Below are 8004 nucleotides of genomic sequence, written 5' to 3' on the forward strand. Positions count from 1 at the left end.
TTTTAACTCGAGATCCAGACATATAATATTTGCGGAGGCCGTCCAGGCGAAGCGTGCCCTTCACTCGCTTTCCATTCATTCACTTCATTCACAGCCAACCTACACACAGTCTGTTTTTACGAAGCAGCTCTCCTATTCACCAAGTCCTGCAGATAAATAACCTTGAGCTTAGGCGACAATCTGATGACAACGCACAAACCTTCACCGCACAAAAACAGAGAGTGTTTCTGCAACTGTAACACTGTGGATGTGCGTGTGGGATCACTGACCTGGGCAGAAAGACACTCTCCACCACATAGAAGTCTTGCATAAGAACATCTCTGTCAGGCTTGGAGGTGAGGTTTCCCACTGTATAGCCAATACCGAGCTGAATGGCTCCCTTTAACGCCGAGGATGTGGTCTTGATGGGAAATTCGAAAAGAAAATATCACATTAGTCTAGCCGTGGCACACTTGCTCCCTTGCTTACCCTTTGATTTGATTTGAAATATGAGAATTTCCACACAAACACATCCAACTGTACTTGCAGACTTGGACACAAATCCAGTTTGTGTTTTTATTGCATGACACCTCTAAAAAAAACATATTTCCCCAAACCTGAACAGAGGTAGCTAGTATAAAGAAATGCATTATGGTTGAATCTTAAAAAAAAAGAAAAGAGAGATGTTGCCATAAGGAGTGACGTCTACAGCACAAGAAAGAAAACAAATGTACCCAGCACTTGACTGACTGCTGGCAGCTGGCTGTGGAACGGTCACGACATAATGTGCTGCAGTAGGACAGTTAAGGGACAGAAGCAAAAGCTGACTCTAAACAGCAGCATTTCCAAGTAAATGTTGAGGGATCGTGCTCATATTCATCATAACATGAAAATGTTACCAAACACACTCTTTTACCTTCTTGTAGGTTTTCTCTGAGCTCCGATTCCCTCCTGTCCCATTTTCTGTGGCGGTTGACATCTGAAAGGGACACAAAGTCATTCAGGCAACAAACTATAACACTGTAATTCTTGTCAATTGTTGTATCGCTCTGAAATTAACTGAGCAGTCAAAAGCATACCTTGCTTAATGAAAAGCTGTGCCTGACGAGCAGCAATCAGGGCAGCAGCTCTTGATTGTCAGGCTGAGCAATCATCAGGAGTTGTCACAGGACCTTCTGTAAGAGAACGGGTGCCCAATAAGTTACTATAAAATATTTTCAAAAAGGCACTGACATTGCATTAAAGTAAGTGAATCTTGCTGATTCTGCTAATCTCCACCTGATAAAAAAGGCAACTCTGATAGTCACTGACTCATGAGATGTACATCTGTGTTTTGTAATAAACATCAGAGTTCTGCTCGAGTGCCGTGTTGGAGAAACAGTGCTTTCCTGCCTGTCACTTCAACACCTCACAAATCAGAGTGTGCAGATACAGAAATCTTGTTACACTTTAATCTAATCGCCAGCTTCTCTGTTTTCATATTGCCTCCATATTCAAGACTTTGCACGTGCAGAACAACACCTCATAAAGGAGTGGAGCTGCACAGCGTGCATGAACGAGGAGTAGCCCTGAGGCTGAAAGTCATCCGTTGTCACTGCCCAGCTTACAGCTCATCCAAGTCCTCCCTGAGCCACAAAGCACCAGTCTGTCTTGTTTCTACGTATGCTCTCCATGAATTTTCCACTCCTTAAAATTTGTCTGTTTTTCTCCACTAACACTCCCAGAGAAAATGAGACAGAGTGGCATAAGTCATTTAAATGTTGCCTCAGGACACGCTGAGAAGAAGTGAGGAGTAAGAGCACTTGCAAAAGTTGGACTTTGACAAGCTCTCGCAAGGCTGCAGTCACCACATCACCTGCATATAAATGCGCCTGCTGTTACTGGAGCTTTGAGTATCGCACAATGTCTTGCTGCCCTCATGCCCTGCGGTCACCTGTTTTGTGACCAGCTGTCACATCATCATCACATCATCGCCATGCAGTGGAACACTAATTGAAAAAGTCTTGTTTGTGTTTGGTTCTTGCAAAGTAAAATCCTCCCAATATGTTGCACCTTTTTTTGGAAATAGTCTACAAATGGAGAAAGGTGCTCTTGGATGAAAATACGCTCACACACAGAGATTCAGATATTGAGAGTGTAGCAGACACTCAGCTCTTATCTCCAGACTGGCTCCTAATCTGCACACCAGCTTCTCTGTTGCTATAAACACATAAGAGACAATAGCACAGACCATAGAGACCATCCTGGCTACAGGCTTACTCGGTCTTATTCTGCCTCTGTGAATCATTCATAGCTTTTATATCACCTTTAAAATAATTTCCTTCCTTACAAAAAGGACACGAGCACATTCGCTCACACAGCAAACCTAATATGTTTTTTTGTGTGAGCTTCTGTTTTTTGTAAAGCTCACGTTTGTCATAAAATCCTGTTATTGATCTCGAGCCTCGTCAGTCAGTGTAATGAGGTGTTGATCCACCTGAGCCTTTACACGGTACAGCTATGTGCCCTGAACCTGAGGAATGTTAATAAGCCCGTAGGCAGGCCTGTCTGGCTCTCAGCTCAGCACCGGCCTGAGTGTCAGTGTCAAAATGAATTGTGCGGACCTCTCTTTCACTCTCTCTCGCGCTCCAGCCGCCTCTCCCTCACCTGACCCCACAACCCAGCTGGTACTCTAACAGACTGCTTCGAGAACAATCCACGAGAGGCCCGCAGCTGCAGTGAACAACAGCAGGTCTCTTGTTCACCTCTCAACAAAAGAAAGGCAGACAGCTGGTCGGTAAAAATGGACGGAGGATCCTAATCAGGAGCGTCTCACCACTGTCAAACACTCCCATCCCATGGTAAATGCCACTCACAGGACTCTAACGAGGAAAACAAGGGTACACTGTACACGTGTAACACAATACCTCGTGTTTCACAATTACATTAGACGACCTCGCTGACACAAAAATGCAGCTTTGTTAAATCAATGCCTCTGGTAGACAGTGGACGTGGATATTTGTGGTCTTGGGCGAGAACCAAATGGGGAAAGTGATCCAACGGATCAATAAAAAAGAAACTTAGTACGGGAAAGCCTGATTCTGAATGGAAAACTCACACAGGCGTGTGCATAGGGAGCTGATATTTCTATGCCTTTGTGAAAAAGCAAGTAAGGTCAAAGATAGTATATGTTACGATAAGACTTTGTAACACCTTTGCAATGACCTGAAGAAAATTCCTAAGCAATGCAGGAAATGACATTCCAGGATCAGCTTACAACAACCTGATAAACTACACACAGACATTAAAACCATTTAGTAAAACATTAAACTTTTTCCCTGACTTACCACAACTTCATTATGAAACGTTACTTTTCGAGCACCGTGTCCTTCCCTTCTTGTGAAGCTTTTTTTTGTTTTTTTTCCTTTGTAAAACTTTGCATTTACCTCTCATCTCTCCCTAAGCCTCACTGTACATAAACAACTCCATTCCCGCTCATCCCTACAGCCTTGTCAGAAACTCTACCACCCTTCAAACAAACACACTTGAGTGCAGATCAAACACTGGCTCTCATGCCGTATCTCCTCCGTGGCTTCGGGGTTATTGCCAAGGCTGCCATTCTGCCCCTGTGGAAGTCAAATAGCCACTCTGCAGCCAAGGCAGTCCTTGAAAGGAAAATATGTTGCAGAGAGCAGATGTGGGCTGTCTGGTATGATGATTATGCAGATTGAATAAATCTAAGCTGTCAAAAACTCAAAGTAGCTGTGCTAATATTTCCTCAATGATCCCAGCGGGCAAACTAGTAGTAATAATAAAGGCAGTGGTCAGGGAGATCAATCAACACATCATTAATCATGCTACGGAAATTATACTCTCTTCAAAATGATCTATATCTACCAGTGCCCTTCAGTGGAATAGCTAGGCTAAAATTAGGACAATCTGGATCTTTTTCAAAACCATCTGACTATGACTTCAAGGCTGTGAGGTATTCAGTCAACAAGGCTCCCACAGTCTCCATCTGCAGAGATATCACATATGGGTTCCTTTTGCTCTGCTCTGCTCTGCTCTGCTTCAGTCCCCAGATACTATTGGATTACCGCTGCAGATTGGAGACATAATGGAAAATCAATAGCAGAGCAGCAATGCGGAGCTTCAAGGACTGGGCTGCTGGGCTTTCATGACCCATGCAATCCCACAACTCAGATGTTAGATAAGCACAGAGATCTGGATTTGGGTGGATACAATCAAGAAGATGCACGGGGAGCCAGCTTAGCTCAGCCTGAAGGGGATCAGCTTCATCAACTTAACTGATCTCATCCTTGACTGTATCACAGAAACTCGGGATGTAGGGCATTCAAAAAATATTGATATTGATATTGATTGATATACCTTTATTAGTCCCACAAGGGGAAATTTCATGTTAAGGCTGCCGACCTATTGCACGCAATGGCGGCGCCATCTTACCCTCCAACTATACATACATTACACAAAACATCACATGGGGAAGACAGGTCAGAGAGGTATAACAATGGAAAAGCACGACATGAGGAAAGATAAGGAGAAAAAAATAACTCCCCCCAGACTGAGCTCCAACAGGGAGATCAGTTTGAGAACAGAAAAAAAAAAACACCTCTGCACATAGCACATGAAAAAACTCTTAATACACCAAAGAAACACATGACAAGCAACAGGGGTGGGTAAAGGGTGAAAGACAGCCGATGTAGACAGTACATCCGGGCCTGCAGCCTGTGCGCTGGTCTCCTTGACCCACCATCAGCATCGGAAGGGAATAAGCGTCGAAGGCGTTTGGAAAGGGAGGGGGGATGAGTGTGTGCATATCAGTGTATATGTATGTGTGTGCGTGTCCAGAGTTCAGCTGAGACAGTGTCCTTCGCCCTGCCAGGCTCAGTAAACAGTCTTCCAGCCAACCCAGGTGGCCTTGAATGGGAAGGAACAGTCTAAACACAGTCGTTATCAGGGTGTTTTTGTTCGGCTCCAGCCTTGAGACCGCAGCTGGCGCCGAGAAGGTATCCGCATGAAGTGATGGTGCTTTTTACTTTAGTGCGAACAGCTTATATGAATTTCAAAGCAGTTCTACAGTCCAACACTGGTCTCTCAATCTCCCGTTGGAGAGCCGCGAGCTTCGCCATACTTGCGTTCTGTGATGTTGTCATTCTTGTGCTCAAGGAGCCGATTCTGAAAAACTCACGACAGTGTGCCTCCCCGAGATGTCATCCAATTTGCGCTCAGAGATGTTATTCCGAGCAAGCCTTTCCGAGATGTAATCCAGTCTGCACTCAGTGATCTTATTCTGAGTATTCACAGCAGCCGTAAGCTTCTCCAAGATCTTATCCGTGCTGCACTCAATGAGCCCATTTTGAGAAACTCACGTCTCTTCCCATCGTTTCAATTCCAGCGGGCAGCCTTGTGGAGGTTTGAACAGCCGGTTCCGCTTCCTTAATTCTTCGATAAGCCAGGGCCAAGCCAGCTCCGATCAGCAAGAACCCTGTTATCATGGTTCCGAATAGGTAGATGTCTTCAGCACTCAGGCTCACCCAAGCCCAAACTTCTTGTTGAGAAAGGGGTGTCAATTGCATTTAGGGACCAGTTGATCAAATCCATAATTCCTCTTTTAGGTTTTAGAGAACAGACTGTGACAGAGTGTTCCAGGGAAAAGTAATACAAAAAACACGAGACTAGACAAGGACATAAGAGGCTAAGCAGGGAAGCTAAGGGAGAGGAGGAGAGGAGAGGAGAAAAATGCGACCGCCTTCGTTAAGAGCAAGAGAACAGTAAGTGTATACTCAATATCCCCAATAAATACACAGAGAAAAGGCTCATTGTCTGTATGCATCTGTCATGTGGGGCAGTGATCGTTTTACTTTTGATACCAGTGCTCTTTTGGTGTGTCAGTGTGATTACCTAAGGACTTTGTTTCCCCCATCTTGATACAGTAAGGCAGAAAAAGACCACAACAGCAAGGAAGAACTACAGTTTAGCATGTATAGATACATGCAGGTTTTCTGGTCCAATGCACAGTCACACACACACACACACACACACACACACACACACACACACACACACACACACACACACACACACTCTAATACAACAGAAGAAGCCATTATAAAAGAAGCCAGGTATCATTTTGACCCGTATTTGTCACTTTGTGTTCCGTATTTTACGACATGCTCTGGAGGTATGTTTCTTTTCATCTTTGCTCAGATGGAAAAGCTGTGATGCTGCTTCAGAGTAGTGTTTGTCCCTGAACACCAGGCACTATGCAGCACTGCAGAGCTTTCCAAGTGTTTGGGTATGTGTGCAGAAGGAAGGCTACATGATGAAATCAGACTAAAACAGCAGCCCACAAAGATGGCCGACAGGCTGGAGTAAGAAACAGGTAGGCTACGTGACTTTAATTGGCAAAAGTGGCCAAAAAGCGTGGCTAAATGAAAAGATACAGGTCAAGCTGAAAGAAAATATTTCAGTTAATTACTGATATTAAGCCTGTATGTTACCATGAAGGGGCAACCTCCAAGGCTGAAAGCCACCATCTCTGAAAACAAGTCGATTGAAATTAAACTTCCATATTAAAATAATCACCTGGTACAAAAAAACTGTGACAATACCAACCTGGATCTCCAGAGTTTGTGGTGTTGGTGCCTTTTGGAGCATTTTCAAGGTGAATATCTGAAACTAATATGGCTTAATGTGCTGTTATTTATATTAACAGCACATCAGAGAGTGGTTTCTACAATTTTTTTACTCTTTTTAAAAATGTTTTCGATGTCTTTACACTAATTTGCAAGTACAGGTATTGATGGCCGTGTGATGCACCACAATACAGTCCATAGGTGGAACTTGCCAACATTAGCTGATAACTGAGCACTGCACTCTCTTGTTAAGACATGGTCACCTGGGGTTCAAAACAACCAGGACTGATTGATAAAATGTGCTGACGCTTTAAAAACAGTACTCCACTACCCAACGAGGAAAGCCATAGTGGCTATGGTCATCTTTTAGATACAGTCTATAGTAAACATGTGCGTAATGTATTAGATGTTGTAGGAAATGATGGAAAGCTAAAGTAAACACTGAAGACTGAGGTCTATTCATGAGGTTTACACTGATAAAGTTACCAGAAGAGCTTGTTTGGATTAAAAAATAACAAACACCGATCTGTTTTAACATCTTCATGCTGCAAGGAGAGCCCTGACACAGGTGTAAAAAATGGGAGCTCCCTTCACTGAAAGCAGCTACCATCAATCACACAAGACGGAGCGTACAGCGTGTACTGAACACAGCATCCTCCTGAATCCTAAAAAAATGTTTCAGTGAGCTCGGCACTGATGTTCCCCTGACCATGCATGCATCTCTAAACCTACATTTTATTCTGTGGTATTGCATATTAGCATGGTGTTTGACCTTTTGATGACAAGAAATAAAGCAGAAAAAAAGGCGGGTGGGATTACACCTACAGAGTGGCCTGACCTTTGAAATGCATCATGAACAGAAGAAACAAGCTACATGGGGCGAGGGACATATGACAAAAGATGGAGGACAGTGAGAGGCAGAGATTCTGAAAAGCTGTCCTGTAAACGTGTAGTCGGAAGTTATATCAAGTTTTATTCTATGTAAATCCCCTTTTCTTGAGAGAAAAGATAAATCTGTGGTAATAAAGTCACAAAAAATGTCTCCATTTCATTATATAAGATAACTTGAGCAAGAGGAAACCCGGGGAGAAGATTCGGTCTGTCTATTTGTAATTCAGAGAGCGTCTCGCTCTAGCTCCACTCTGCATGAGAAGCTGTGAGGAGGAGGTCACCCTCTGTGTCCAGTGTGTCACATGATTCGGCTGAGGGCATGGGGGAGGTGGGGAGAAACATAGAGATGAGTTAATGGACAGAAAACAGAGACAATGTTCTTTAAAGACACAGAAGCAGAGACGCTGCTCCGATGGGATGGTACAGTACAGCACGGCTGTACAGAACGTACTACAGCAGGCTTATTATGCTTAACTACCAGTGATATCTAACCACAGCG

Source organism: Pelmatolapia mariae, linkage group LG12, assembly GCF_036321145.2.
Source record: "Pelmatolapia mariae isolate MD_Pm_ZW linkage group LG12, Pm_UMD_F_2, whole genome shotgun sequence".
NCBI classification, from domain to species: Eukaryota; Metazoa; Chordata; class Actinopteri; order Cichliformes; family Cichlidae; genus Pelmatolapia; species Pelmatolapia mariae.